The sequence below is a fragment of the Triturus cristatus genome, chromosome 12 (genome assembly GCF_964204655.1).
Source record: "Triturus cristatus chromosome 12, aTriCri1.1, whole genome shotgun sequence".
Lineage (NCBI taxonomy): Eukaryota > Metazoa > Chordata > Amphibia > Caudata > Salamandridae > Triturus > Triturus cristatus.
In genome coordinates, this window is record NC_140595.1 from 474,206,420 (window position 1) to 474,222,196 (window position 15,777).

General features: G+C 48.9%; 1 long non-coding RNA gene across 2 annotated transcripts in view; it reads left to right on the forward strand.

The window, feature by feature from the left end:
* Positions 1–622: 622 nt before the first annotated feature.
* Positions 623–15,777, forward strand: part of LOC146776128 (uncharacterized) — a 120,151-nt gene continuing 104,996 nt past the window's right edge. For both annotated transcript variants that reach the window (XR_014972226.1, XR_014972225.1), the window contains exon 1: positions 623–778. This is a non-coding gene — a long non-coding RNA (uncharacterized LOC146776128). The remainder of the gene's footprint in view (positions 779–15,777) is intronic.

Genomic DNA, 15,777 nt, shown 5'->3' on the forward strand with positions numbered 1-15,777 from the left:
AGTCACCCACAGTTGGGGCGCAGTGGGTTCCTCGCGCCTTGCCTCGGTGCCACTGCACCACTATTGGTCGTTTCGACCCTGGAGGTAGCTACACGACGTCTTCTCATCAACGAGGCGCTATATCTTTGACCAGAATGAGTGACTGTACACAGAGACAATCTCTGCTTTGTGCTTAACAGGAGCAATTTACATATCGGTGCGATGAGCTGTCTCTGACGAGATGTATAGCGTGCCCAGCAAGGAACAACATGTGGCAAAAATATGCTCCTTTTATGTAGGGCCTAGGGTTAAATAATTGACGGAAAAGAGCAACACTACAGACGCGTAGCTAGGGGGGTGCGGTGGGGGCGGACCGCCCCAGGCGGCACTATATTTAGGGCGGCGCCGGCGTCACTATCACTAAATAAATGATAACGGCGCGCGCGGGTCAGTTTAACTGCAAGCAGCGCGCTGCGCACTTGCGCACTGACCTACTTGGTTGTAGTGCTGAGTGCGCCAGTGCCTGCTGCTGCAATTGCATTCCACCTGGCATGATGATGACCGTCTTTAATCTGCCCGCGGCGCCGCCCGGCGCGTATAGGTTGTTGACTGGTCCCATCCCAGCCTGCTCCAGGGCGGGGCCGTCAATCTTGGAGAGCGCCCGGCCCTCGCGATGAGAACGTAGCGGTGACGCGTCACGCGCTTCACCACTACGCACCCAATTTGTGGCCTGGGGCAGTCTGGCTCTGCTGTGTGGACGGTGGATAATTCGTTTTCTCTGCAGTCAGTGCAGTAGTAGGTAAGAATGTGTGACTATTTTCTTTTCTTTGTTAAAATATGCGCAGGCCCAGCAGGACACCTACTTCGTGTGCGCTGCCGCTTCATTTAAACAGTGTTTTTATCATTATCATGGCCGATGCAGGACGACAATAAAAGATGCCCCAATAACGCTTGTGTTACTTGCAGTTCAGAAGTTACAATCCTAACGTAGGACAGTGACCAATGAACTGTCACCAAAGAGCTGCATACAAACATGAATGGTATAGATTTGTTTTGTGATATACTTAGAACTTCCTCAGTCTTTCATCATTCTAATGTTGCTAAAATGCGTATGTTTGGGCAGAGATACATTTTTATCAGTAAAGCTGACCCCCATGGAATACTCTTTTAAATCCTAAGGTTGTGTTTCCCCAGACCAAGCCCTCTCAAAATATACTGCCCACCAGTATGGATGACATGTGATTCCTACACCTCGTAATCCACATTAGTTTATGTGACATTCCCTGTAGACTGATTTACATACTTGTATGATTCATTGTCTCTGTATAATGTGTTCGTGGTGTAAAGTGCTGACACACTACACTGATATGAGTAGCGCTAAACAACAAATGCATATGAGAGAGGGGCTACGGAGCGATGAGGGACACTGGTGGAGGGTGGCAGTGAGGGAATCTGAGGAGGAGGTAGTTGGAGGGGCTGTGGAGCGATGAGGGGCACTGGTGGAGGGTGACTGCAGGGCTCGAGTCGGGGTACCAGGCGGGTGGATGGCGTCCCCTTACTTATTTTAACGGGAGCTCGATTACTGGAGCAAATGGAGCCACACATTTACTCTTTGGCCTCTCTGGGGCGAGATCGGAGCTCATTCAGAACGCTGCTCACGCGCTGGCTTCTCTGTTGTAATGGCATCTAAGGGGTGAGCGAGGGGAGGCAATGAGTCTGATGGTGCAAGCCACCTTTCGTGACATCACTTGCTGTTGTGACGTCAGCGTCCCCCCACTTTTTTTTAGGACTTGTGCCCTGGGTGACAGTGAAGGTATCCGAGGAAGAGGTCATGGTGTGGAGGGGGAGCTAGGGTGAGATGAGGAGCACTGGTGGAGGGTGGTAGTGAGGGAGTCTGAGGAGGAGGTCATGAGGGGGAGGGGCTATGGGGAGATGAGGGGCACTTGTGGCGTGAGGCAGTGAGGGAATCTGAGGAGGAGGTCACTAGGGGGGCCATGGAGGGATGAGGGGCACTGTTGGAAGGTGGTAGTAAAGGTATTTACGGAGAAAGAGGTTATTGGTGCGGCGCCAAAAAAGACTTTCGCATCAGCGCTAAAGGCGGCCCTGTCATGGCCTTTCTGTTTTTGTTTATTTAATTAGCAGTCGGGTCATAAGGGCTACTGTGGAACATACTTTAAAGTGCATGCTAATTATATTTACTGCTATATTCAATGTTTTAAGTTTGAAGGTGATTTTACTAATGTTTTTACTGGGAAAAAGCAAAGTGGAGCCCGATGGTGCCTGATATGGGGCTGGGGCCCAAGGTCAGCTGTGAGATAAGGTGCACTGAAGAGAGGATTAGTGGATAATCAAGCCTGTAAGGGAGAGCGTTGCCGAGTCCGGGGTCAGGTGGAGGTAATAATGTAGAGGGATTCTCCCTGAAGGCTCGCACAGAGGGAGCCTGTAAGGGAGTGCGTTGCAGAGTCCGGGGTCAGGTAGAGGTAGTAATGAAGAGGGATTCTCCCTGAAGGCTCGCACAGAGGGAGCCTGTAAGGGAGTGCGTTGCAGAGTCCAGGGTCAGGTGGAGGTAGTAATGAAGAGGGATCCTCCATGAAGGCTCGAACAGATGGAGCCTGAGTAGTATCACTTGCCTGATACTCCCATTTCCGAAACCTCCTCTTCCCATCAAAGGAACATTACATGGAAAGTGATAATATTTAGAAAGAGATTTGGAAAAGAGTGAGTTTTACTGGTCCTTATAAGACTAAGAAGAGATAAAGGAGGACCCTGAAGCAGGCCTGCCCAGACATATATGCGACAAATCGAGCCGGCAGTGGCCCACCCAAATGCACCCTTGGCCCACCCAAACAAAAATTACTGGAGCCGGGCCTGATGTGTAGCAAGAATATATGTGCATGTTTGCATTGTGTTGAGGGGATTACCAGGTAATTGTTCACGCAGCTCTCTGATGGATGTCACATGCAGTTTTTCTGAGTCCCCAGATAGATCATGCAGTCTGTGTGTTCTCTTTTGTACTGCCAGTCACCGCTGTATTCAACTGTGTAGCATTGGACCATGTCATGTATGTGCATGTAAGTTGCATGATCAAGGTTACTATTAGCGGCGATACTACGTGTCTCTCGGACCTCTTTGAAGGGGGGGGCGGCAATCTGAGGGGTAGCCCCGGGCGCCATAAGCTCTAGCTACGCCACTGCAACACTACATTTGAAAATATGTTCCAGAAATGCCCAGTGGCCTGTGAAGTGACCGCAGCATTTGAAAGATTTAAGCATTAACGCCAGCACACCCTTTGCCACATTTGGTATCTTAGCTTCCAGCGAAACAACAACCTCCAAGGATCCCTCCCAATTGGACAGTATTACTTACTCTTTTAATCTGTTCGGCTGAGCCTAATGATTCACTAATAAAGGGCGCGAGAGAGTTAGAGAGAGGAAGAGATAGAAAGATTCAGAGAGAACAAGAGAGCGAACAGCACAGATGACGAGAGAATGAAAACGAGAAAGAGTGAAATACTGAGAAAGAAAGAGGCTACTAGCCTACGATCATTACTGTACAAGATAAAGAAATTCTGTCAAGGAAAGTACCGACAAAGAAGGTAAGGACAATGGGCGCATGATTAGAACGGAAAAAAATACTAGTGAAGCTGGAACACCTGAAATAAGAAACAGAACTCAACGGCAGCCATCAGAAGAAAAGGACAGCTCAGAGTCAGAAAAACATCAGGTCATGCCCACAGAGAGCACACAGCAACCAATAACAGACAGAAATAGGAAACTATGAGAGCAGTGAGCCCTAATATTGCTGCCAGACAACAGTGAGAAATACCTAGATTTAAAATAGCTCTGAGGGGGGAGTCAGTGCTACACATACCACAGATATCGAAACGACATGTGACATAATCTCTGAACCCAAGTTAATCAACCCAAAACAGATCACGTTTGTGAGGGTTCTATTGAGTGCTTAATTTGAGCTGGTGGTTGCAGGCAGGGCCCGTCTGCATTCATATTTGGAGACCGGGACTTATTTTTCATTATCAGTCTTTGACCTAGAACAAGAAGGAGAAAGACAGAGAAGGGCTAAGGAGGGAACAAGATGAAGATGGATAAAAGATAATATGCAAGAGGGGCAATAAAGGACAGGGAGTGTACGGTGGCGGTTGAAAGAGTTATGAGGTGGGGTTAAGACAAGACAGTCTTTGTCATTCGCAAAACTGACATTCAGCAGCATTAGTGGTGGCCTTTTGAGAGAATCTTTGTGCCCCTGTACCTATTTTTTTGTTTTTTTTACAAATTAAGCACTGGTTCTGCACTCATCTTTGTAAGACTGTTCTTGACATTAACACTCGCCCATCGAACTGAGTTCTTGGGAACAAGTGGGGGACCGTACTGAGACCTATTCATTTTACACACCCAAGGATTCCAGTCCCCCGCGAAGGTGGAAGTCAGGGCCGAACTGTCCGTAGCAGGTATCGGGCGTTTACCCGGGAAGCTGGACGGGTAGGCGTCAGTTTTGGAGTGGTGGGGGCCAGTTTCATTACTGGGGGCTGGTTTTCCAACGATGCTGCAATATCGGCCCCCAGTAACAAGAGCAGCACTGCTGGGGGCTGATTTTGTTAAGCAGCACTTGCTTGCCCCCCTTCCCATCTCCCGCCTGACAAAATTGCTAGGGCTACATTGGGTTCCCAGCCGGCCCTGTAGAAAGTTCCCCCAGGGAGACAGAGACAAGCTGATAACATTCCTGCTTTTGAGAATATAACAATTCTCAGGCCGTATTTATTACAAATTCATAAACATGACATAAAACATTTCACAGTATTCTTGCATCCTATTTACAATATGTACATCACGTCATTTTTAGGGGTAACTAATACATGGAATCTCCTCACGATAGATCTTAAAGGAGTCATGGTTGACCACCCCCCAGGCACCCATGGCATCGACTATTCAAATTGACTTGGGGTCTGTGATCCCCCTACAACAAGTTGCACGTCACAAGGTGAATTCATCTGCCCCTTCAAGATAGCGGTAGCGTGGGTCAGCATGAAATCTGGACCCCAAAAAACACAACCATGCCAGAGCCAACCCAAAGAAGGGATCCTCCCTGGCACCCAGTGGGAGATGGGTCTGGGCCACTGGCCATACCTTGGTCCCGTGGCGCAGTCACCATCCTCCGACATCCCCAGGGCGATGTAATGGAGTACCGTAGAAGGCTATGGACAATCGCTGTAGCAGGTGTCCCGAGCCCTTTTGTACACCCCTATGGCACCCCCAGCCCTGGTTTGAGCCAAAGCTTCCAATTCCATCTTGAATTCGCCTGCACTTCTATTCCTGATGCCAAGGTTGTCCACCTGCTTTGTATCCAAACATGACTCCTTCCCTGCCACAGGCCTGGGTGGTTCCCTGACGGACAGGCTTCCTCCCAAGATTTGACGTACTTAGTCGAATTACAACACCCACAGTTGGCCGCCAACTGGAACTGGTCCGATCCGACCTGCACCTGTCTTGGGAGCCCGCCATCAGCTGGCGTTGCCCTTGGTCCAATCTCAGTCACTAGGAAGTGCCACAATCATGAGGTAAGCTATGAGTGTGTATGGCTCTAGCTCTCGAAATTTGCAGCATGCTCCTGTTACCTTGTGATTTTCCAGAAACCGTGGGGTAAAATTGGCAGAGTTTTATCCTATGTTATCAACCGTGCTACGAACACACCCACAGCCATTGTTTGGCCTAGATAGCTTAGGGTTTTATTTAGAGTTACGCTTATGTGCATCATCAATCAATCAATCAGGCGAATTGTAAGCGTGCTACTCACCAGTGAGGGTCTCAAGGCGCTGGGGTGGGGGTGGGGGGTCTGCAGTTCCGTTCAAACCGAAGAGCCAGGTCTTGAGATCCTTCCTGAAGGTGTTCAGGGATGGGGCTCGTCTGATGTTGATCGGGAGCTCGTTCCAGGTCTTGGCCGCGATGTGGGGGAAGGATGTTCCCCCTGCTTTGGCTCTGTGAATGCATGGGGTTACGGTGAGGACGAGGGGGGCGAATCGGAGGTTCCTTTTGGGTGCGTGGAGGGTGATTCTGTCATTGAGGTATTGGGGTCCAGTGTTGTGTAGGCATTTGTAGACGTGGATGAGTATCTTGAAGGTGACTCTCTTCTCGACGGGGAGCCAATGGAGCTTTCGTAGGTGTTGGCTTATGTGCTTGTGTCGAGGGTTACCGAGGACCAGTCTGGCGGCGGAGTTTTGAATCGTCTGGAGCTTGCGGAGTAGAGACTTGTTTATGCCGGCGTAGAGGGCGTTTCTGTAGTCCAGCCTGCTGGTGATGAGTGCATGGGTGACTGTCTTTCTGGATTCGAGGGGAATCCACTTGAAGGTTTTCCATAGGATGTGGAGGGTGTTGAAGCAGCTGAAGGCGATGGCGTTGACCTGACGGCTCATGGAGAGGAAAGAGTCAAGTATGATGCTAAGGTTTCTAGCGTGGTCTACGGGGGTAGAGGGGGTGACGAGGGCAGTGTGCCACCAGGTGTTGTTCCATGCCAATGGGCTGGTTCTGCGGATGAGGACTTCTGTCTTCTCCGAGTTGAGCTTTAGGCAGCTCCTGCTCATCCAGGCTGTGACGTCCTGCATTCCTGCCTGGAAGTTGAGTCTGGTGGTGGCAGGGTCCTTGGTGAAGGAGAGGATGAGCTGGGTGTCGTCCGCGTAGGATACAATGTTGAGGCCGTGTTGACGGATGATGGCGGAGAGGGGGGCCATGTAGATGTTGAAGAGGGTTGAGCTGAGCGATGATCCTTGTGGGACTCCGCAGTTGATTTCCGTGGATTCAGAGAGGAAGGGTGGAAGTCTGATCCTGTGGCTTCTGCCGGTGAGGAACGACCAGATCCAGTCAAGGGCATTTCCATGTATTCCTGCGTTTTGTAGTCTGGCAGTGAGAGGGCAGTGCGAGACCGTGTCGAATGCAGCTGACAGGTCGAGTAGAATCAGGGCTGCAGTGTGGCCTTGGTCTAGGAGGGTGCGGCTGTCGTCTGTTGCGGCGAGTAGGGCGGTCTCGGTGCTGTGGTTGCTGAGGAATCCGGACTGGGATGGGTCGAGAATGGCATTGTCTTCGATGAACCTTGTTAGTTCTGCGTTGACGGTCTTCTCTGCAACTTTTGCTGCAAATTGAGGAACGAGATGGGCCGGTAGTTCTTCAGGTGTGTAGGGTCTGCAGAGGGCTTCTTGAGCAGGGGCCTGACTTCTGCGTGTTTCCAGTTGTCGGGGAAGGTGCCGGTAATGAAGGTGGTGTTGATGGTGCGTTGTAGTTTGGGTGCGATAGTGGTGGCGGCTCTGTGGTAGATGTGTGGTGAGCAGGGGTCTGTGAGGTCCCCCGAGTGGATGCCTTTCATGGTTGAGGTGTTTTTTTCAGTCATGATCGGTGTCCAGGAGGATATGGTGGGTTGGCTGGTGTTGCTGGCGGTCGGGATGGCTTCAGGGTCGGGTATATGGTAATTGAAGTTGTCGTAGAGGTTTTTGATCTTCATGTGGAAGTAGGATCCGAGTTTGTCGCAGTGGTCCTGGGAGGGGGTGATGTCCGTAGATTCGCTGCAGGGTTTAGTGAACTCCTGGATGATGCTGAAAAGTTCCTTGGAGTTGCTCGAGTTCGCAAGGATTTTGTTGTGGATGAAGGTTCTTTTGGTGGTTCTGATGTGTTAGTGATATTTAGTCATGGCGTTGATCCAGCGCAAGACTGGGAAAATGGGGAACAACATATACCGATATCCTCCCTGCGTCGCAGACCCGTCGTCACGCACACTCATTCATACATTCATTCATTGGTGGGGCCCATAACACCAACTCACACACGTCACCATCCACAAGTCTACACACACACAGGAGGGATGAGTAATTCCAGCGCTGGACATGTGGGAGGAACACCTTATAACCTATAGGGAGAGAAGAATCATTTTACAAAATATACATTAGCATTCGTCGCCTTTAGATACCTATTCTCAAACATCAAGGCACTCCACCCACTTGGTCGGCGGACCAATTAGTTGGATTGGTTGATGGTGATTTAGAACCAGCTAAAAACACATTTTAAGAATCAGAATCCTTATTACTCTTATTGAAAAACCACAAACTCATATTTCCTTGTTAATCAATTTTTGTTTATCTAAATTTTCATAATGATTTATATTTGCATTTGTCTCATCAAAGTTTAGAATTTCTAGATCAATTCAAGTAAATCGCAGAACATCATATTTACCTAATCTGGCTACTTGGGATCCTCTAATTCATTGGCTCTGCATAACCGAGTCTGTCGCAAATTGTCCGAATAAAGCAGGCCAAAGCTCAATGTTCAAAGTCCTCTGCTCAGCACGTTACAGTCCTCAATTTATCAAAGGACCAGATATCATGCAAGCATCTATCATAGCCCGTGGATTTGGAAAAGGTTTGCAGTCATCAAGCGGTAGGGCAGCATCTGGACCATCAGGAAAAGGCGTCGCATCGCAATCTATCATCCTCCCTCACTATTCTATTACCCTTTTTATAATAAAATCAGGTTAAGAAGATACATTTTTAGGACAAGAACAGTGGTGATCGGCTGGTTGGGATTCCCAGCGCCTCAGTACAGTTCGAGGGGTGAGGTCACTAGTCCGCTCTTGTATCGGCTTGTTCTGGTTTACTGTAAGGTTGATTGTTCCCTTATCTTGGCTGACCACCAAATTCTTATCCTTGACCAGAAGCATGATGTGTAAAGGTCGCTAAGAAGTTCACGATACTGTTCGTACATGCGCAGTTGACTCTGCGCCTCACGAGATGGTGGCCACTTCTGCGTGCGATGTCAGTGGCCATTTTGGATTAGGCCCAGATGTCAACTTAAGCGAAACAAACACAAAGGAATAATTAATGCATAGAAATTATGATTCTAATGTTAACCCCTTACTAATCCCTCTATGTGCTTGTATTTATCTAGCATATAGCGACATTTAAAGCCATTATATTCACCTTTTCCGATCCTCCACGACGATGCAACGTCACAAAGCAACATATCATGCGATATTCTATTTCCACATATACTATTTATTAATATGTGTACAGATTTTAGTTATAAGAGTTATTTAGCCATGCAAATAGCAAATCCCATGTGTAGTTTAGGTTTTTATAATGTTGATTAGTATACATGCAACACTCGTTTAATAATATTATAGTTAATAGATTATATAATTAGTATTTTCATGCAAGAATAGAGGAGGTATACAAAATTTTGCACTACCTGCTCCATCAGCGTCCTTGTAGGTGGTGTAGTTTTCCGGTGTCTTGCTGTTTCTCCAGTTATTCTCGAGGTGTCTGCAGGTGCGTCTGGCATCTTGGAGGTCGGTGTTAAACCAGGTGGCTTTCCTGGGGCGCTGTTTGTCGGGGTTGCGTAGCGGGTCGAGCTTGTCTGCGCAGGAGGAGATCCATGTGTGGAGTTCCCTGGCTGTGAGGTTGGCGTCGGTTGCAGCGGTGGGGGTTGTGCGGCTGAGGGTGGAGTTGAGTTGCTCTTCGGTGACTCTGCTCCAGTTTCTTCCACCTAAAAGTGTCATGCCCCCATCAGCCACATGTAGAGTGTTTAGACATCAATGCATTCGTAATACGGCAGACAGACCACTCTTGGGTCTCTTAATAAGGCCCTCATTCCTTATAAGAGTCAAGTCAAGTCAAGTCACAAAACTTATATAGCGCACTACATACCCATAGGGTTTCAAGGCGCTTAGGAAGGGGAGGAGGATTACCTTTCAAATATCCAGGTTTTAAGTTGCTTTCTGAATGCTAGGTGGTTCTGGGTGAGGCGAAGGTATGCGGGGAGAGAGTTCCATGTTTTAGCAGCCAGGTAAGAAAAGGATCTGCCTCCCATGGTGGTCTTGTTGATGCGAGGGATAGTGGCGAGGGCTTGGCTGGAAGAGCGTAGTTGGCGGGAGGGGGTGTAAAAGGACAGACGTGAGTTGAGGCATTCTGGTCCGATGTCGTAGAGTGATTTGTGTGCGTGGGTAAGCAGTCTGAAAGTGATCCTCTTATTGACGGGTAGCCAGTGGAGGTCTTTGAGGTGACCAGAGATGTGTTCGTTGCGTGGGATGTCTAATATGATTCTGGCTGAGGCGTTTTGGATTCGTTGGAGTTTCTTCTGGAGTTTTGCGGTAGTACCTGCGTAGAGGGTGTTTCCGTAGTCCAGTCGGCTCGTGACCAGATCGTGGGTGACAGTTTTCCTTGTTTCGGTGGGGATCCAGCGAAATGTTTTTCTGAGCATGCGAAGAATGTTGAAGCAGGAAGAGGATACGGCGCTGACTTGTCTGTTCATTGAGAGTGAGGAATCCAGGATGACGCCTAGGTTCCGTGCGTGGTCCGTCGGGATGGGTGCTTTTCCGAGGGCTTCCGGCCACCAGGAGTCGTCCCATGAAGAGGGGGACGTACCTAGAATGAGTACTTCAGTTTTGTCTGAGTTCAGTTTCAGACGGCTGTGTTTCATCCATTCGGCAACTTCTTTCATTCCTTCGTGTAGGTTAGTTTTGGCGGTGCTGGGGTCATTGGTGAGAGAAAGGATAAGTTGGGTGTCATCCGCGTAAGAGATGATGTTGAGGTTGTGATGGCGTGCGATGGCCGCGAGGGGGCTCATGTATACGTTGAAGAGGGTGGGACTGAGTGAGGATCCTTGTGGTACGCCGCAGATGACTTCATAGGCCTCGGACTTGAATGGTGGAAGGCGGACTCTCTGGGTTCTTCCGGTGAGGAACGAGGTGATCCAATCAAGTGCTTTTCCTTGGATCCCGATGTTTCTGAGGCGCTGTAAAAGGGTGCTGTGGCAGACTGTGTCGAATGCTGCAGAGAGGTCAAGGAGGATGAGGGCGACTGTGTCTCCATTGTCCAGTAGAGTTCGAATGTCGTCTGTTGCTGCGATGAGGGCGGTCTCAGTGCTGTGTTTTGCTCGGAAGCCAGATTGTGAGGGGTCGAGGGATTTGTTGGCTTCGAGGAAGGCGGCGAGCTGGTTGTTGACAGCTTTCTCGATGACTTTGGCCGGAAATGGAAGAAGCGAGATGGGGCGGTAATTTTTGAGTTCGGTGGGGTCTGCTGTGGGTTTTTTCAGGAGGGCAGTGAGTTCAGCGTGTTTCCAGTCTTCTGGGAAGGTAGCGGAGTTGAAGGAGCAGTTGATGACGTCTCGGAGGTGCGGTGCTATGACGGAGTCTGCTTTGTTGAAGACGTGGTGAGGGCATGGGTCTGTGGGGGATCCTGAGTGGATGGAATTCATCAGGCGGATGGTGTCCTCAGTGGAGATTGGGTTCCAGGCGTTAAGGGTGTTCACGGGGGGAAGGTGTACAGCAGATGGTGGGGTGGGTTGGTTTCCGGGTTGGTTGTCAAAGCTGTTGTGGATGTCTGCAATCTTGTTGTGGAAAAATGAGGCTAGGGAGTCGCAGAGGGTTTGAGAGGGGGTGATGTCGTTGGAGTTGGCCGAGGGATTGGAGAATTCCTTGACGATGTTGAAAAGTTCCTTGCTGTTGTGGGCGTTGTTGTCAAGTCGATCCTTGAATGCTGTTTTCTTGGCTTTTCGGATTAGTTGGTGGTGAGTACGGGTGGCGTTTTTGAAGGCGTCCTTGGTGCTGGTGGTAGGGTCTTTTTTCCAGGCCTTTTCGAGGGAGCGGCAGAGTTTCTTGGATTTCTTAAGCTCATCGTTGAACCATGAGGCCTTCTTGTTGCCGGGTTTGTTTTGACGTTTTTTCAGTGGAGCTAAGGTATCAGCGGTGTTGGATAGCCATAGGGTGAGGTTGGCGGCGGCTTCGTTAACGTTAGAAGAGAGGGCTGGGGTGTTTTGAAGGAGTAATGCGGAGATTTGGTCCGTGGTGATTTTGTTCCAGTTTCTTTGCAGAGTTGGTTGGAGGTGGTTGGTGGGTTTGGGCTTGTTGTAGGTGAAGTGGACGCAGCTGTGGTCAGTCCAGATGAGATCCGTAGTGTGGCTGAAGGAGACATGATTGCTGGAGGTGAAGATGGGGTCGAGTGTGTGACCTGCGATGTGGGTGGGGGAAGTGACCAGTTGTTTAAGTCCGAGGTTGGCGAGGTTGTCCACGAGGGTGGCGGTGTTGTGGTCGTTGATCTTTTCGAGGTGAAAGTTTAGGTCTCCCAGAAGGATGTATTCTTTGGAGGGGAGCGCGTGTGGGGTGATGAAGTCCGTGATGTCTTCACTGAATTTTGCGCGGGGTCCTGGTGGCCTGTAGAGGAGTGTGCCTCTGAGTGTGGTCTTGGGGTCGGTGTGGATCTGGAAGTGAAGGTGTTCGGAGTTGGCGAGGTTGGCGTCGGAGCTGGTTGAGATGCGGATGGATTTCTTATGGACGATGGCGATTCCTCCTCCTGTGTGGCTGGTACGGTCTTTGCGAGTGATCTTATAGTCTTCAGGGATGGCAATGGTGATGTCTGGTGCGGAGGAAGCGTTCATCCATGTTTCCGTAAGGAAGGCGATGTCCGGAGAAGTGGTGTCTAGTAGATTCCATAGGTCGATGGCGTGCCTGTGGACCGATCGGGTGTTGAGCAAGATGCATTGTAGGTGGTTGGGGTCGGGTATCTGTGGTGTGGTCGTAGTGGAGATGTTGTTGGTGCCGCTGAATTTGCAGGAGAAGCAGGAGAAAGGACCGTGAGTTTGTCCAGGGGCGGCTTGGACGCAGTTGGGGGCGCGACCGGGGTTAAGGGCTAGGAGGGAGGCGGCATCGTAGGTAATGCGGGGGGGCTGGGCAGCGCGAGGGGCAGGGGGTCTGGCGCTGGGCGCGGTCCAGGCGCGGACGGGCGTAGACGGGCTTACCTTTGGCGCACCTTCGGCGCGGGTTGGGCGCGGGCGCTGCGCGTGAACGCTGCGCGCGGGAACAACTGTCATATATGGATAGTGGAGGGGGAGGGGCGAGGGCGGCTCAGCTGGGAGGCGTGGCGGGCTCAAGGGAACAACAACAACAGTAACAGAGCCAAAATGGAGGGGAGGGCAGAGCAGGGCGCCGATAGCACACGATGTCAATTACACAATGCAGGAAAGTAATGGAGCGACCAAGCAAGCATCCGGTGAAGCAGTGACCAGGCGGTGGGAAATGATAATGATTCCTGGCGCTGTTTAAATAAATAATTAAATGCTCACACGCTCTAAAATCTTTTCGCTATGCAAATATAAAGTACCGCAACTCTGAAACGCTGAAACGCTATGGCGCTATTACAATCAATGAATCACTCAGCTTTGTAGCACAATACCGCCTTTCAGCAGCAAGCAGGCAGGGGCAACAGGAGTTGTGGTCAGGATTAGAGCAATATCAGCCCTGACAATGTTGCGGGATCTGAGGACATCCTCCACCTTTTCTGAGGAGGAGTTGACTGAAGACCACACTGAAGTATTAAATGAGTTGCAGGCGTCATGCTAGGAGTCAAATATGTACAAACCAGTAATATTTAACAAAATGTAGCTTTACCAGCTGATCCAAGTACGCCAGTCTACAAGTATGTTTTTACGATGTAGGATAGCAACACACATTGCATACAAAGAGACATTATGAAACAAAGACCAACAGTTTAGGGACATGGCAATAGAAGTGATGCACAGCACAATTAGGCTATGGGAGCAAATTGCCTCCAACTCATCACTTTCATCACTCACAGTAGCTACTTGGAGGGCCAGTGAGTCATACGCCTTTATCAGCGGCAGAGACAGACGTATACTGCCCATTCACAATGCGGACTCGAACATAAAGGGGCCAAATGCCATCATTCAAAGTGACTGACATCCAGTCATCGAATGACTGACCTGTGGGCTGAAGCAAAATGGAAATGATGCTGCCAACAAAGAAGTATCCAAAGATGCCTGACCCATTACTCACTCATACAATGTATGCTGTCCTGTGGGCTGATCCAGATTATGAAAGAACCTTCAACAAACCTTCTGACAGGGTTGTGGGCTTTTCGGGGGTGCAAAAGGGGGTTCCTAAGGAGACGATCAACAGTTGAGGCGTCTGTTCTTCAGCCCTTAGGACTTCTCAGCTTGCTCCCATTATGCAGGACAGGGCTGACTTGTTCACCATCAGCCTTTAGAATGACATGTGTCAGTTTCCTGTTGTTCTGTCTAGGATATTCCTGATTGGTCTGCCTGTTCCACCATCCTGCATTCCCAGCCCTTGCTTCATTCACTTTCGAACTTGAGTTGGAAGAGTCTGTGGGCTACTAGGGAGAGAGAATTCCCATCGGTTATTGACCATCCACCTAAGATAGGGTGCTGGTAGGGTGCTGAAAAGGAAGACCTTGACCGCAAAGAAAGGCTAGGATGCTTTCGATGTGATTGCACCTTTTGTTGTCTGGAGGCCATTTAAAGATCACTTACCTTAGAATTTCAGGGCAGGATTTCCTTTTTCCATCTTACTGGCCCCTGTTACATTGATGTGTTGAATTTTCTCCAAATGTATTATGTGCATGATGTAGAATTTCCATTGTTTACCTAAAATATTTTCATCCTATTCCTTACATTTATACTACTGCTGGTGACTTTATTGCTAGTATTATATTGGTTATTGTGGTATATTGCATCATTCTAATTTAATTGTATATGTTGATCTACGGGCACTATAAATGTATTCATCAAATTTGCATATTGTTGCCCTCAAACTCTGTGGTCCAACTTTCAATAACTCCTTTTCCTTACCTGGGATGGATCCTAGTCATACAGACACCCCTTGGGGTACTTTATCACACACAAATCTGCTCCAGTTATCCACGTGGGGATGTGCAACATAATATAGTTATGGAAGACCCCTAAAGGGGGGCTGCTGGTATCATCAGTACATCTGCTAGTGCCAATCGACTGCACCTTGAGCCAACTTTCCGCCCTAAGCTCTGTGATCCCTGCTTCCCTTTAGCTGCCTCTTACCTAAGCACACTTCTCAACACCTAGCCTCCAGAGTCAGATTAGCCTAAAGGATAATCTAGCAGTCCCCGAAACACTGGTCAGACAGATCAGTGCGTGGATTGGGTTTTTGGCTGTTTGTGTGGACTTGTTTTATGGTCTGGTGAGAGGACTTTTACTGTTAATTTATCTGATATTAAAACATTGCCTGCAGCAAGCTCAAATTCATGAAGTTTTCCATTCTGTGGTACAGACCAGTACTTGCTACCTGGCAAGTGTCTCCAGAACAGACAGATCACTAACAGAAGAGCATTTTCATAGGTGGGCACAAACTCTGGACTATTCCACACTTCAGACATAGAGCCCGTAAAAAATATTATGGTGGAAGAAACTGGAGACTTTGGGCTTGATTTAGATCTCGATGGACGGGTTAGTCTGTGACAACGGTGACGGATATTCCCTCCGCCGAAATATAAATCCTATAGGATACAATGGGATTTATATTTTGGTGGACAGGATATCACAGTTGTGACGGAGTAACCCGTCCACCGAGCTCTAAATCAGGCCCCAAGTTTGTTTGAAATGCAAAGGTTTTTTTTCTCGTAGTCTTTCCATATTTTTCCCAAAAACGACACAAATGCTCCGAGGCAGTGTTTCCCAAACATTTTAGAACCACAACCCAATTTTAAGAATGACAAACCTTTGCGACCCACATAGCTGTAAGGGACATGAGGGTGGCGATTTTTCGATGAAATTGAAGCATCATGTGGTAGTGTACTGTCATTTACAGACAGCGTATTTGCCATTGAAATGACCACTAAATTTGCACAGGTACTAATAACACTATGTTGCTCACAAATGATAAAGTATGGAAATCGGGATTCTGTGACTATTTATCACTTATGCATCCCCCCAAAAAATGGTCTTTATTTGTTTTGATCCA